Genomic DNA, 14,440 nt, shown 5'->3' with positions numbered 1-14,440 from the left:
ATTATTCTCAATCCTAGTTGTTTTACAACTTTTTTCATCGTGTAACATGTCTTGATGCAAATAAGAATATAAACTTTTTTTGAAATGACAAAAATTACTGCTGTACAAACAGAAAGCACAAATGCCAATTTTGTTTTCATACACTGTAAATTGATGCAATTTCATTTTTCCAACTAATTGTAAATAAGTTTCTCCACATACTGATACCATATCTATGTGTGTATATATAAATTATTAAAAGATGTATGTATATATACTAAAGATTAAAATTTAAATGGTTGGTGCTACTTGAGGATACAATCATGGAGAAAATCACTTGGGTGGGTGATAAGATGTATCAGTAACATTCAAACTGCTTTTTATTGAACACCATGTAGCTGAGACCACCGTGCACTCTGTTTTGCACTTGGGCTCGTACAGCTTGTGTATGGAAAGGGAGCCAACATTCAACAAAATCCAGGTCTGAAGTAATTCCTGTTGATGTCAAGTATCGACAGAGTTAAATTATGTCTGACCTGGATATTGCAGTACTGTATTGAAGGAACACTCCAAGAGGTGAAAAACATCACCTGCTGCTTGTCCATCAGTGGCTCTGTGGCTTGGCTTATTAGCTGGAGGGGATGGAAATTCAGCCCTCACTCCGGATAGAGCATAACCTGAAGTTAAAAGGTATCACAGTTAGCTTTGGAAAGGTGATTAAAAAGAAAGGAAGAGAAAATGTGAAGGAAACCAAAGCAGAATATCTTCAAAACTAGCTTTTAGATGAGGCTTTGGTTATGTATGGGACTCTGATGTATGTTACGATAAAATGCAGCCATACTGGAGCTAGTATATCTTATCCTGGGTATTAAAAAATCTAAATATTTAAAAATTATATAGAGAATATATATGTAAAAGGGTAATTGTTTCAGAATTTCAGAAACTTGAAATTTTTAGTGTAATTTTATAGCATGTACAATAAGGAAGTTAAAATATATTTTAGTATTTAATACAACAGAGCATTTGAAATTAATTGCTGTCTATGTGCACAATAGAAAATTCAACACTGCAATTCTGCTTTTCAATGTTAAAATGAAGATGGGATCACCTGTGAACTCATTCCTCAATTTTCTAGGTAGTTTAATAGCTTCCTTCTGGTTTAGGCTTGGTGTAAAGACTGAGCAGGATGTGTCACTGTGAAGTGACATCCATGCTTGGTTACTATAAAGAGAATTTACCACACTGGCTACTTCTGTTAGTTCAAGCATTGCAACATGATCAACAGGAAAGTTAACTTTCTACACCAGTGATTCTTTTCACTTGCACTTTTGTCCCAAGTGGCTATAATTACCTGCTGAGCAAAAAAGAAAAATGTATATTCTGTAAATATTGTAAATGGTATGAGCATTTAATGTCTGTTTTAGTTTGGCTGTTTCAATCTTTCATTGAAGCAGGTGTTGTAAAAAAAATAAAATTGGGACAGAAGTCCTCCTGTCTTTTATTTCCTATAGCATATATAGTGGGTGGAGTTTTCTTAACAAGAATTTATATTCCTTTGATTCCTTACATTTGTGTTCTTAATAGAAAGTCTGCTATTAATTTCCAACCTTTTGCCACTCCAGGCTTCAGATCATCCATGTCTGTTGCTGAAAATTGTACCATATGCCTCATGTCCAAAGATGCAAGTCTGTCATCTTTTCCTAAAGGTGCTCACTCCAACAATACTGATATAGACCTATCACTATTCACCATTTGTGGTGCTGATGGGGTGGCAGCTACCTCTCCCTGGTTTTAAGTCTTGGATTTGAGGCCCTTCACCTCCTGCAGCCTCAAACAAGCCAGGTAAAAAATGCATCTTATTTCTTAATTACACATAGTGTAACCTCTGTTAAACACTCACCCTCAGCCAACTGGGTGTGGGCGTGCACCTCCTTGGGTTTTAGGAAACTTGTGGAGAAGCACAGAGCTTTCCTGTGGTCTGTATCTGCTTCTTAATGGTCTTCTGAGGAAATGAAGGGGAAAATTAGAAGTGAGCTTTCTCCTGCTAGACAGATAATGATTGGGACTTTTACTCACTGTTACTCACAAAAGGACTTAGAGTCCTTTTGTCCAGCTGGTACTACTACCTAAGTTGCAATTTCTCTTTCTCTTGCAAGTAGTTTCCTAATTATAAAATGGATATTCAGTTCCTTGTTTAGCAATTTCAAATTGCATTAACTTAAGCATGAGTCCTGTATCTGACAGGATGCCAGAAACAGGTGGAAATGTGTCACCCATAAACACACACCAAATTTAGGTCAGAAAATACCCTTGACGTGATCAAGTCTAGCTATTAGCCGAGCATTCCAAGCCCTCCATTAATGTACAGCTGAGTAGTACAGACACTGGGATTTGTTCATTTGTGCATTGGATACCACACCCTGGCTTTTCAGTACTGATGCTTGTTCCTTGGTGAATTACAGGAACACGTTTTGATCCCTAAATGAACAGGTGGCAAAGACTGGTATTATAAGGATTTTGTTGGCAGCATGCACATACCCTTTGTAAGTGATTGTGTAAAGCCAACATATTTTCACAGGAAAGTCAAGGTTTGGCCCCCTTTAATTACCACCGGGTGACTTGCACTTGCCTGTGTCGAGGTGCAATAGAAGCAATTTGCTTCCTCAAGCGCTTGCTGCTCCCATGTGAAGTGACTGGGCCAGTTGTCCCCAGCTCAGCGGGAACTTGAGTTGTGAGCTAGTCCCACACAGTTTTCAGAGCAAGAGGCTGGATTTTCACTTCTACTGTTGGGACCCTGCTCTTTGATTGCAGGAAGTGAAATACTCGTGCTATCTGGCAGATACCATGCACACCTCTAAAGAAAACATACCAAGAGCTCTTATTGCCCAACAGTGGCAATTACCTACCTAACTGGGGCTTATCATTGGGGGTTGTATGTACTTGAAGGGTGTGTGTAGCTCTGCATACTTTGACCTTGTTTCTGATGTGACAAACTGTGATACAAGCATAGGCTGTTCCAGGACGGAGAGAAAAGCAAGCTCTGCCAGACTCCATGCTGTGTCATGTCCAACTGCACAAAACAAGCTTCTGACTTCAGATGGAAACAAACCTACAAAAACATGTCTGTTGGTCCAGCTGGTCCCATGGACACCAAGGATGAGCCAGTCACATCCCTGAGTCAAGTGTTGTCCAAGCGAGGGCAAGCCTGGCCCGGCCATCACAGAGAGAAACACTGGCCAGGCTCGCTCAGCGCCACCACACCCACAAGCACTGGCCATGCACCACCCCTTCCACTCCTTCCTGGGAAGAGCCCGCAGTGCCAGGATGCACTGTCTGATGTCCACACAGCCTCCTGGAGATAGATCTCCTCCTCTGTCCCTGGCATGTCAAAAACAGTCCCTGTTGAGGAGGGTACTCAGGACTGTGTGCAGGGTGTTCCTTGGCACCCACCCGTGAGTACCCTGCTCCCAGCGCCAGGCAGGTGCCTGGAGATGGCTGCTCCAAGCCTCAGCAGCGTCCTCTGAGAGAGTGACACAGGGAAACACAGCAGGGATGGATGCAGGGACAGTGCCTCAGGCATCTGACTGTCCCCAGGCCATCCTGCTGCCAGACTGTTCTTGGCCATGTCTTCCTGACACCAGTCTGTGATTCCCCGGTAGGCATTATGATTAGATCTAGTTCATCACACACATTTTGCAAATAGATTATGTTTTATATGTATTTTTATATAATATGCTATAATTTTTCTGCAATAAAACTGTCAGTTTAGCCCAATTAACTGAGTTGTGTGTGCACAAAAAATTGATTCAAAACCAAAAATAATGGTTTTATATGATCTCTTATATCTTCCATGGAATACCTGTACTGGGAATGGAATCAGGTACCAGGGCTTTGTGATGAGGGGCTGCATCGTGCCCAGAGACCGCTGTGACACTGCAGGGCCCCGCTCTGGCTGTGGTGTGATTGAAGGAGCACAGATCCCTGGGAGAGCACTTCCCGCAGGAGGCTGCATCTCCCCTGGAGCCCCTGGCAGCTCTGCAGCAGAGTGTCAAAGGCAGACATGGAGAAGCATATGAAGAATGCCAGCTCCCAGAGGCACAGGAAGCTGATGAACCTGGACTGGATGCACCAGGTGAGGGCCAGGGCAGGAGGGACAGGCTGGCTGAGGGATGGGGCTGCACGGAGCTGCCTGGGAGCTGGGTTTGCTGGGTTTGCTGGCACTGTGAGGGATGCCATGCCAAGGCTGCTGCCTCCATCCCACTCCTCTTCCTTCCTGGAGAGAGGGACTAAGGCAGACAGAGGCAGCACCTCTGGAGACCCAACCCCAGGCCTCATCCGTCAATGGGGGCAAGCTGCTTCCATGGAGCTCTCAAGATGGTGGGAACCACCCAAGCACCCTGCCAGGCAAGAAAAGCCTTCCTCAGTGGCTGCAGTGGAACAGCTGGGCCCGTCCCAAGCACAGGGCTCCGAGGAGAAATGCCACCGTGCCATGGCAGCAGGAGACACTGAAAGACAACTCCCACAGTAGGGGGAGCAGCTTCCAACACTGACATGGATGCAAGTCTTGATGGGTCGATGACAGCCAGGCCATCCTGCTGTCAGACTACTCTTGACTGTGGCTTTGTGAGACCAGTCTATGATTCCCCTTCAGACAATGTCTGAAGATCTGTTTCATATTTTTACTACAAATACTTCAAAAATAAAATTTATTGCACATATCTATATAGTAAGTATTAGATTTTCTTAACTAAACTGTCAATTTACCCAATTTATCTGTTGTGTGCATAAAAAAAAATTGGTTCAATCCCAAAAAGCTGAAATAAAGTACAGTTTTAAATTTCACAGGGTATTTTTTTACCTCTAAGCAGGCGACAGCTCCTGCAGGCATCAGAACTGTCTTATAGTTCTTACAACTGCTTAAGGTATAAGAACTGAGGGATATAATGTTTTTGTATAATTTCTTCTGTCTGCCATGGAAGATGTGCACAGGCAGCGGGGCCTGGGTTCAGCTGCCAGGGCTTTGTGATGAGGGGGCTGCATCGTGCCCAGAGACCACTGTGACACTGCGAGGCCTTACCTTGGCCATGGGCAATTGAAGGAGCGCAGAGCCCTTTGAGAGCACTTCCCGCAGGAGGCTGCATCTCCCCTGGAGCCCCTGGCAGCTCTGCAGCAGAGTGTCAAAGGCAGACATGGAGAAGCATACGAAGAATGACGATTCCCAGAGGCACAGAAGGCTGCTGAACCTGGACTGGATGCGCCGGGTGAGGGCTGGGGCAGGAGGGACAGGCCGGCTGAGGGATGGGGCTGCACGGAGCTGCCTGGGAGCTGGGTTTGCTGGGTTTGCTGGCACTGTGAGGGATGCCATGCCAAGGCAGCTGCTCCATCCCACTCTTCCTCCTGTTGGTCTTGCTTCCCAAGGGTGCGTCACAGGCAGCCAGAGGCAGCGCCTCTGGAGAGCCAGGCCTAGGCCTTGTCCCTCCATGGGGACAGGCTCAGACTGCTCCTCCGCCCACACAGCTCTCAGGATGGAGGGGGCTCCCCAGCCATCATGTAAAGAAAGTGGAAGCCTCTGCAAGGGCTGGAGAAAACTGGCCAGGCCCATCTCATGTGCAGGGCTCTGCAGAGGAGTGCCATCTTGCCACAGCAGCAGGACAGCCTGGAGGAGAAAATTCCCCCCAAGCAGGAAGGCAAGGAGCAGCATGCCTTCCTCACATGGTCTTGGTGGCTCCATGGCAGACCCAGGCAGGTGACTGCCATGGACAGGACAGGATGGGACAGGATGGGACAGGGGGTGAGCCTCCCTCTGACCAGGGCCAGCTGCTGCCACTGTAGCCCCATCATCTCCCACAGCACTGTTCCAGCAGCTGCTGCTGCCAGGTCTCCAGCAGGTATTTCCTGGAGGAAGCCAGATGACCTTTACAAATAACAGAATCACTGAATCATGTAGATTCACAAATATTAGAATTGGAAGGGATCTCAGGAGATAGTCCAGTCCAACACCCTGCCAAGGCATGGTCACCTTGAACTGGTTACACACATAAAAGTTCAGGTGGCTTTGGAATGCCTCCAGAGGGAGACACTCCACAAATCTCCCTGGATCACCTATTCCAGGGCTCTGCAAGCACAGTGTAAAGAAGTTCTTACTCAAGCTGGGGAAGAACTCCTCAAGAAATACCCCTCTCTCCTTTCTCACCTCCCAGGCGAGTGCATTTCTCAACCTTGGGCAGCCATTGCCAACAGGCCTGGAGAGGTTGGAGGTGATTTCGAGCACACAGAAGGTGCTGCAATGGCTTGAAGTCCATGTCCCCAGTGATCCACAGACCTTGGCCAATGAGGAAGAGGACTGTGAAAACAAGGAGCAGTCCCATGAGATATTGGAAGAGGACATCACAACTTCAGTGCCCTCAGACATGTGGGAAGACCGCAGTGAAAGCCAGGAGTCCCGAGACATGTCAGAAGTGTACAGTGACCAAGAGGTGTTTCAATGGGAAGAGGATAAGAGCACAGAAACAACAGAAGAGGCTATCAGCAAACTGCAGAGCACATCTCGTGACCTGGCTGGTTCCACTGACACCAAGTATGAGCCAGCAATGTTCCCAACTCAAGCATCACAGCAGCAAGGGGAGGCCAGCAGCACCACACCCACAAGCACTGGCCATGCACCATCCGCTTCTTCCTGGAAAGTGCTCTTAGTGCCAGAAGCACAGGCAGGAGCTTCCCTGTTGCCTTCACAGGCCCCTGGAGACAGATCTCCTTCCCTCACAGCCAGTCACACCATGGTGCAACAGCAGCAACAGTCCCTGTTGAGGAGGGCACTCAGGGCTGTGTGCAGGGCGTTCTTTGGCACTCACCACCCACGGGAGCAGGAGCAGCAGTGCCCTGCTCCCAGCACCAGGCAGGTGCCTGGAGATGGCTGCTCCAAGCCTCAGCAGCGTCCTCTGAGAGAGTGACACAGGGAAACACAGCAGGGATGGATGCAGGGACAGTGCCTCAGGCATCTGACTGTCCCCAGGCCATCCTGCTGCCAGACTGTTCTTGGCCATGTCTTCCTGACACCAGTCTGTGATTCCCCGGTAGGCATTATGGTTAGATCTAGTTCATTTTCATCACACACATTTTGCAAATAGATTATGTTTTATATATATTTTTATATAATATGTTATAATTTTTCTGCAATAAAACTGTCAGTTTAGCCCAATTAACTGAGTTATGTGTGTACAAAAAAATTGGTTCAATACAAAAAGCTGAAATAAAGTACAGTTTTAAATTTCACAGGATACTTTCATTACTTCTAAGCAGGTGATGGCTCCTGCAGGCATCAGAACTATCTGTCTTGTAGTTCTTATATCTGCTTAAGAAAGACCTCCTGCAGCAGGAGGGCAAGGAGTAGCTCTTGCCTCCCTGACATGGTCTTGGTGGCTCCATAGCAGACCCAGATAGGTGAGTGCCATGGACAGGATGGGATGGGATGGGATGGGATGGGATGGGATGGGATGGGATGGGATGGGCCTCCCTCTGCCCAGGGCCAGCCACTGTGCTGCAGCACTGCAGCCCCATGAGTATAAGGCATGTCTGCACTACACTGAGACATCCTAAATGGACAACAGCAGTAGGTGGCCTAGCATGAGCTGAAAATTATGAAGTCGGATGAGTATTTGGAGTGTCCCTAAGGAAGGCTCTGGTCTTATGCTTTTGGTGTCAGCTGTTTAATGTCAGTGTTGGACACAGGACATTAAAGTGAGGCTTGACTGGATTGAGTACATCCCGTTTTTGAATTGACCCTCCTCCTCTCTAACAGTTCATCTCCCTTCTTAAGCTAGGTTTGTAAGACTTAAAGAGTATTAGGCTAAATAATAAGTGTGTGTCACTTGCAAGCAGCCACACTTTGTGGACCCGGTTTTGTTACAATTACTCACAGTGAACTTGGTTTTGCCCTCTTTTGAACAGAGTGGTCAAAAAATACTGACTTGACTTTACTTTTTCCACAAGCTTTTCACCAGGTACCTGCATAAGGCAGCAGGAGCTAAAATCTCTCCCGGCGGGGCCTCGGTGCCACTAGGGGTCCCCGCCGTCCGCGCATCCCGTCGCATTCCTGCTCATCCCGCCTCATCCCACTCCCTCCCGTCGCGGCGGGAGGCGCTGCGGAAGGACGCGCCTGGCGGCCGAGCTGCGGGATCGGGAGACAAGGGAGACCTTATCACTCTCTACAGCTGCCTGAGAAAAGGGTGTAGCGAGGTGGGGGTGAGTCTCTTCTCCCAAGTAGCAAGCAACAGGATGAGCTACACTAGGGGAGACACAGCTCGAGTATTAGGAAAATTTCTTCACCGAAAGAATAGCAAGGGACAGCCAGCTGTGGTAGAGGTCACAGGAATAAAGGACAGCTTCTACTGGGCAAAGCTGTGTCTCAGCAGACTTCCAGTTGCACTAAGGATACACTGTTTTGATGCTAGAAATCTGGATGTCCTGATGTGTTTAGCGATTTCAATGCCTTGGTAACGGGCATTTTAAAAAATGTTGATAAGAATTGGGTGTTTCAGAACGAGGAGCTGGCAGTCAGCTGCACATCCTAGAGTCCCTTAAATTTCTGGTCAGAATACAGTGTCTTTTGGTACTGTGATTTATAGTAAGTTACCTCCTGTTGCTGAAGAGAGAGAACAAATTCTTCTCTCTTGAGAGTCAAGCAAGGACCATCATTCCCTCTACATCCAGCAGCAGGGCAGGAATGCAGCCATCACCCCTCCTTGTCTACTCCAGTGTAAAACAGTGGCCAGCTCAGGTTCCAGTCTCCTTCTTGTCTCTAGAGAGCACCTCTGTACTATGTCAGGAATTAAATCCTGTCTCCCACAGTGGCTGCTTGTAGCAGAATTCTATGATGCAGAGGTTGTCTTACAAGGAAACTCCATGCTTAGTTATCCTAAAAGGCAAGGCACTTACCTCCAAAGCTGCAGGTCCCAATTCCTAGTGCTCTCTCTGTCTTGGGAAGCAATCATGTCTTTGTGGTCTCTTCTGGAAAAAGCTGTCATTGGCAGACACTGCATGCCAAGCACCTTAGAGAGGAGGATGTGGCAAGCCATGATCTGGGTTTGGTGTGTTCAGGATAAGCATGGATATGGAGGCTAATCCTCAGGCTGAAAGAGACCAATGTATTGAGTTGTATCAGAAGCAGAAGTTGGTGAACGTGGGGAGCTTTAATTTGAAAGCCTGTGGGCATTTGTATTGTCAAAAACCTTCAGGATCAGTTAGCAGGAATCTTGCAGAACACATATCTGGATGTGGGCATTTAAATACCCCCTAACCTTTCTGTTTTTCTGAGAAAGAGTGACTTCAAATGTATTTTGAGATTATGGCTTCCCAAACATGCAGCAAAGGTTAAATGAAACTCTAGATTTTGCATTAACTGGAGTAGGCTTAATCGAAACATACCATGTTGATCTGAAAGATTTGTTTATCTTGATGGATTTTTTTTTTTTTCTAGAGGCTTTTATACCCAGGCACTTAAGCAAAGTGGCCTACCCCATGCAATCAGTACTACTTCAAGGCTAAGCATAGTTAGCAAGTAGAAAGGAAAAATTTAGGTTTTCAGCTTAGACTCAAAGCTATCTAACACCATGTTACTAAACAGTTTTTCCCACACTTGAATGGCCCTCCTCTCTTCAGCAAAAATGAATTCCCAAACCAGTCCCAAACTAGCTAATTCCAACTTCAAACAAAAACAAGGGAGGCTACTTGGAATGTGAATGGACATGAGGGGAAGGTTTTTTCTTCAAGTAGCAGCATCCTTGGCTCTTCTAGTGCCAGATGTACTTTCAAAAGCAGCATGTAAATTTGACCTTAGCCTGCTCTTTTGTAAACTGACAAATTATAGTCATTCCACAACTAAAGTAATTTCACATTGCAAAAATACATGTTTACAAACGCTTCCTATTCAAAGGGGAAAAGAAGGCTTAGCTAGAAAAGAAGTTGTTTAAAATCTCAGTGTGTGACAGGGACATAGACAGTGGGATTGAATGGAGGCACAGCAAGTTTGCCAATGACACCAAGCTATGTGGTGTGGTGGACATGCTGGAGGGATGGATGCCATCCAAAGGGACCTTGACAGATTTGAGAAGTGGGCCCATGTGAACCTTATGAAGTTCAACAAGGTGCAAGATCCTGCACCTGAGTCAGGGCAATCCCAACTACAAGTACAGTCTGGACAGCAAAGGGATTGAGAGCAGCCCTGAGAAGAACTGGGGATGTTGGTGGATGAGAAGCTTGACGTGACCCAGCAATGTGCACTTGCAGCCCAGAAAGCCAAGTGTGTCCTGGGCTGCATGAAAAGTGACACAAGGAGCAGGTAAATGGAGGCGATTCTGTCCCTCTACTCTGTTCTCCTAAGACCCCACCCTGAGTACTGTGTCCCCAACACGAGAAGGACATGGAACTGTTGGAGGGAGTCTAGAGGACAGCACAAAGATCATCAGAGTGCTGGAGCACCTCTTCTATGAAAACAGGCTGAGTTTGGGTTGTTCAGCCTGGAGAAGGCTCTGAAGAGGCCTTCTAGCAGCCTTCCAGTATCAAAAAGGGCTACAACAGAGATGAAGAGGGACTTTTTATAAGGGCGTGTAGTGATAGAGAAAGGAAGAACAGCTTTAAATTTCCCATGCTTGGAAGCATTCAAGGCCAGGTTGGATGGGACTTTGAGCCCCCTGCTAGGGTGGCACTGAAAAGAGTGCTAGTCTGCCGGCACTGGTGTATTTGACCAAATTTTTAAACCAAGGACAAAGTCCTCTGAAGCTTTGGCTAGAAGACAACATAGTATTTGCCTTCTGCCTTCTCTTAAACAATTTGTCAGCATTGAGGTTATCATGTTTATTCATCTGATATGCAGAAAATGTAATGCCACCCTTTTTTGAGCAGAGGCTGTAAGAAAAAACAGCTTGTAGATTTCTGCTGCTTTTAAGCACTTTTTTTCCCATGGAAACCCCTGTACAGCAGAACAAAAGAATGGCCAATCTTCTGCAGGTGGCATCATCCCTACTCATCAGATCACAAAGTGTAAGTCTCTAGGAGAAAGTCTTAAGTAATTTTTTTATTTATTTACAGTGTAGAAATTCACCACAAAAGGTCAGAAGAAATTTGCCAGAATCAGAAAAGGTCCCTTTGTGTACTTCATGGCTGGTTTTTAATTTGTGCAGAGATTTGGCATGTCTTCAGCACAAGAATTCGAGCCACTGATAACACTAACTACAAACAAATTCTTCTGGTTCATTGTTGTTTGGTTTGGTTTTATGGCCAGAGCATCTGTATACTCACAATACGTGAAAAATATCCCAACTGTCTGATAATTTGAATGTTCCTGGGCTAAAAACTTTGAAAACTTGTAAAACAGATTTGAGGCAATTTCATACACTTTCATTCCTGTCCCTCATCTGTTTGAAGGGCTCATTTTAAAACAGTCAAAAAGGGAATGCTGCCCAAGAAACACCAGGTTTTTCTCAACTGTCTCACCTGGAAGTTATGTGTCATTAGCTGTGCTGTAGGACAGAAGCAGCTTACAATTTACACATTCCCATGCTTGAAAACTTCCATAGAGTTCAGTGATTTTTGTTTTCATGCCACTGCCAGACAAAGATATTTGGATGATAAGAACTTTGAAAACCTCCCATGAAGAATCTTAAGAGATAAGAAGCCAAGCAGTGTAAGTGAGCAATGATTTTTACATGATGTAGTCCTTCAGTGTTAAAATTCAAGACAGGCAAACCACCATGAAGGTGCAGTGGTAAGGTAGCCTTTGCTGGCAGTGGCAGAAAGCCACTTTAATTTGCTGCTCCTGTTCTAAGGGGTCAGATGATGATCTTTACATTGGCTCACTAAAGGAAATAATTTAAACATAATTAACTTGAGCTAACACTGAAACTCTTGGGAATGTGATGGCATTCAATGCAAGGGGAGGTTCAACTTGCGCTTTATCAGGGATGTGATTACTGTTTGAATTAAGACAAGTCTTAATTAAACTTGACCTAAGTGAGAACACAGTTGGGTGAATAATATTACATTTGTTCAGACTGTAGTTTAGTGTACTTCTAGAGTGGAGAAGGACTAAACTATTGTTTTACTGAGGATTAATATAGAACTTTTTTATTATTATTAAATGATGTGCAACTTTTCCATTGCTTAAGCCTGTTCTCATATTCTTCTTTCAGTAACTGTTTTTTGGGAAAACTCATTATAAATCAACCTTCTCACCATTCAGTTTTGTTCTCTATCAAGCCATCGGTAAACAGTTTATATTATGTTTGTCTTTTTAGATGTAAAGATGGATGTTTGTTGGGTGGGTTAATTATTTTTATTTTAAAAAACACACAAAAAGTGCTAAAGTAGAAATCTCTACAGCAAGAATTTTGAGGAGAAACCTGGAAATCAAGTGCATTCACATAGGAAGAGACTGACAGCTGAATGCAGTGTTTTGAAAAACAATACTTGTGTCCTGGACTAAAGAACTAGAATATATTTTGGTAGTTCAAATGAAACCTGTTTCCTTTAGACAAAAGGACCAAGCTAGATTCTTTACCTACTTCCAATGTCTTTAGAGAACAGCCCTTGTTTCCACAAAACCAGACTAGTACTTTTGAACACTGTCTGATTTAACAGTGAGAGGAGAGGAGGAAGTTTGTTTGTGCCTACCCCCAGAAGAAGCTGCTTGCAGCTTCAGAGAAGATACTGATTCCCTCCCCTTTTGTACTGTCTGCAACCTACAGCCCACCTGCAGCATCCACCTGCTCGGCTGCGAAATACAGATTGCACCAGGCATCTCCTTTGCAAGGTATTGCAAAGAAAACCCTCAACGCAGAGCCAGAGGTTTGAGAATGGGGTGGTTTTTTTGGGTATTAGGTGCTGGGGTGACATTCTCATGTTCCAGCCACCCTGAAGGCAAGCCTGCAGCCCTTGGCACTGAGGATGGCCTTGCAGAGTGCACCTACCTGGTGGTCCCCCAGAGCCACAAGTACCTGATCCAACACCCACCCAGCCAAGGGAATGTAGTATAATGCCTAAATTAGCTGTATTCACAGACCAAACTCCCCAAACCTGAGGGAAAGATGGCACTTTGCCAGAACTAGCTGTTTAAAACACCAAGCGAGTTTCTACCTTATGACTTCATCTAGGTGTAACAACTTGAAAATCAAGTAATCTTCTAAAGTGACATATCTTTTTCACAAGAGAATGCAAATGCCTCCTGCAACTTTGGGACAGACCATCCTTGTGAACTGGCCGCTTTTGCTTCTCATCTGCTCATTGAGAAAAAAAAAAAAAAAAACCAAAAAAACTTAAAAGAAGGTTTTTCTGTATTTTGGAAAGAGAATGATAGAAGAAGCAGATGAAGGTTTTTCTGTATGGACTGAGATGACCGGAAATGAAAGCAATTGTGCAAAACAGCCAACTCTGAGATCTCCACGATCAGGAAGGAACACACAGCACTTCCTTACCAAAGCTGGCCAGCCTGGTTGGACCTGCTCAGGCACACAAATCATATACTTCAGGCCATCTCCATTAGAAAACACTTCCATCCCCCAAAAGCTCTGTCCCTTTCCTGGCACCTGTCTCTTGCAAGCAGCTCTCACCCCTCAATCCACCTTCAAAAAAATCCCCTCTGCAGCCTGCTGGACACAATTCCTCTTGCTCTGAATCACTGTGCAATTAAGACAAGGCGAGTCTGGCTTGAGTTTAGCCTTCTGGCTGGTGGTGGGATGCTGTGTAGGCCGGAAATGGTGTTTTGGTGAGCTGGGGCTACTGTGTGGCCATGTTGCATTGCCCTGGAAGCGCGAGAAAGCCCTGCTCTGGAGGCTGCTTCACAAACAGCTGCTGGTGGCAATAGGACATCTGGAAACCACGTGGAAGCTGCAGATGGTGGAAATGTGGTACGTGGGAAGCATGTGAATTGCTCAGTAAGCCTCTAGGAACAGTGATGGAAACTCCTACATGGTAGAGACCTTCTCTGGGTGTCTCAGGAAGGATTTTATCATCACACTGCAAGCTAGAGCTTATACCCATGCAAAAAATATCAACGTTATTTCTGGATAGGGAGATTGAGTCACCTTTCAATTTTAGGAATTCTGCTGGGCAGTTTGTGCAACACAGAAGTAGGAATAGAATGGTAATCATAGGTCATGTAATACAATCCCTACAACAGGTACAACCACACCACCAAGTCCTGATGACTAAGCAATCTCACCTTTAATTTAGAAGTTTTTTTACTGCTGGAAAATTGTCACAGATGTGATTCTCTGAGTATTAGAAGTCAGTCACATGTGCCAATATAATTTGAGATTTTTGGTTTTTCTTGCCTTCACCCAGTCTTTAGACAGTCATGGAGGAAAAGACAAATCATGTAACTTAACATTATATTGATGCCCCCCCCCCCCCATTAATATTTCTTGTTTAAGATTGCACATAAAGGTTAAAATCCCTTCAATTAATCCAA

This window comes from Onychostruthus taczanowskii, unplaced genomic scaffold, assembly GCF_017590055.1.
Source record: "Onychostruthus taczanowskii isolate IOZ18803 unplaced genomic scaffold, ASM1759005v1 scaffold38, whole genome shotgun sequence".
NCBI lineage: Eukaryota > Metazoa > Chordata > Aves > Passeriformes > Passeridae > Onychostruthus > Onychostruthus taczanowskii.
The sequence above is the reverse complement of the archived record's forward strand: the minus strand, read 5'-3'. Positions refer to the sequence as shown.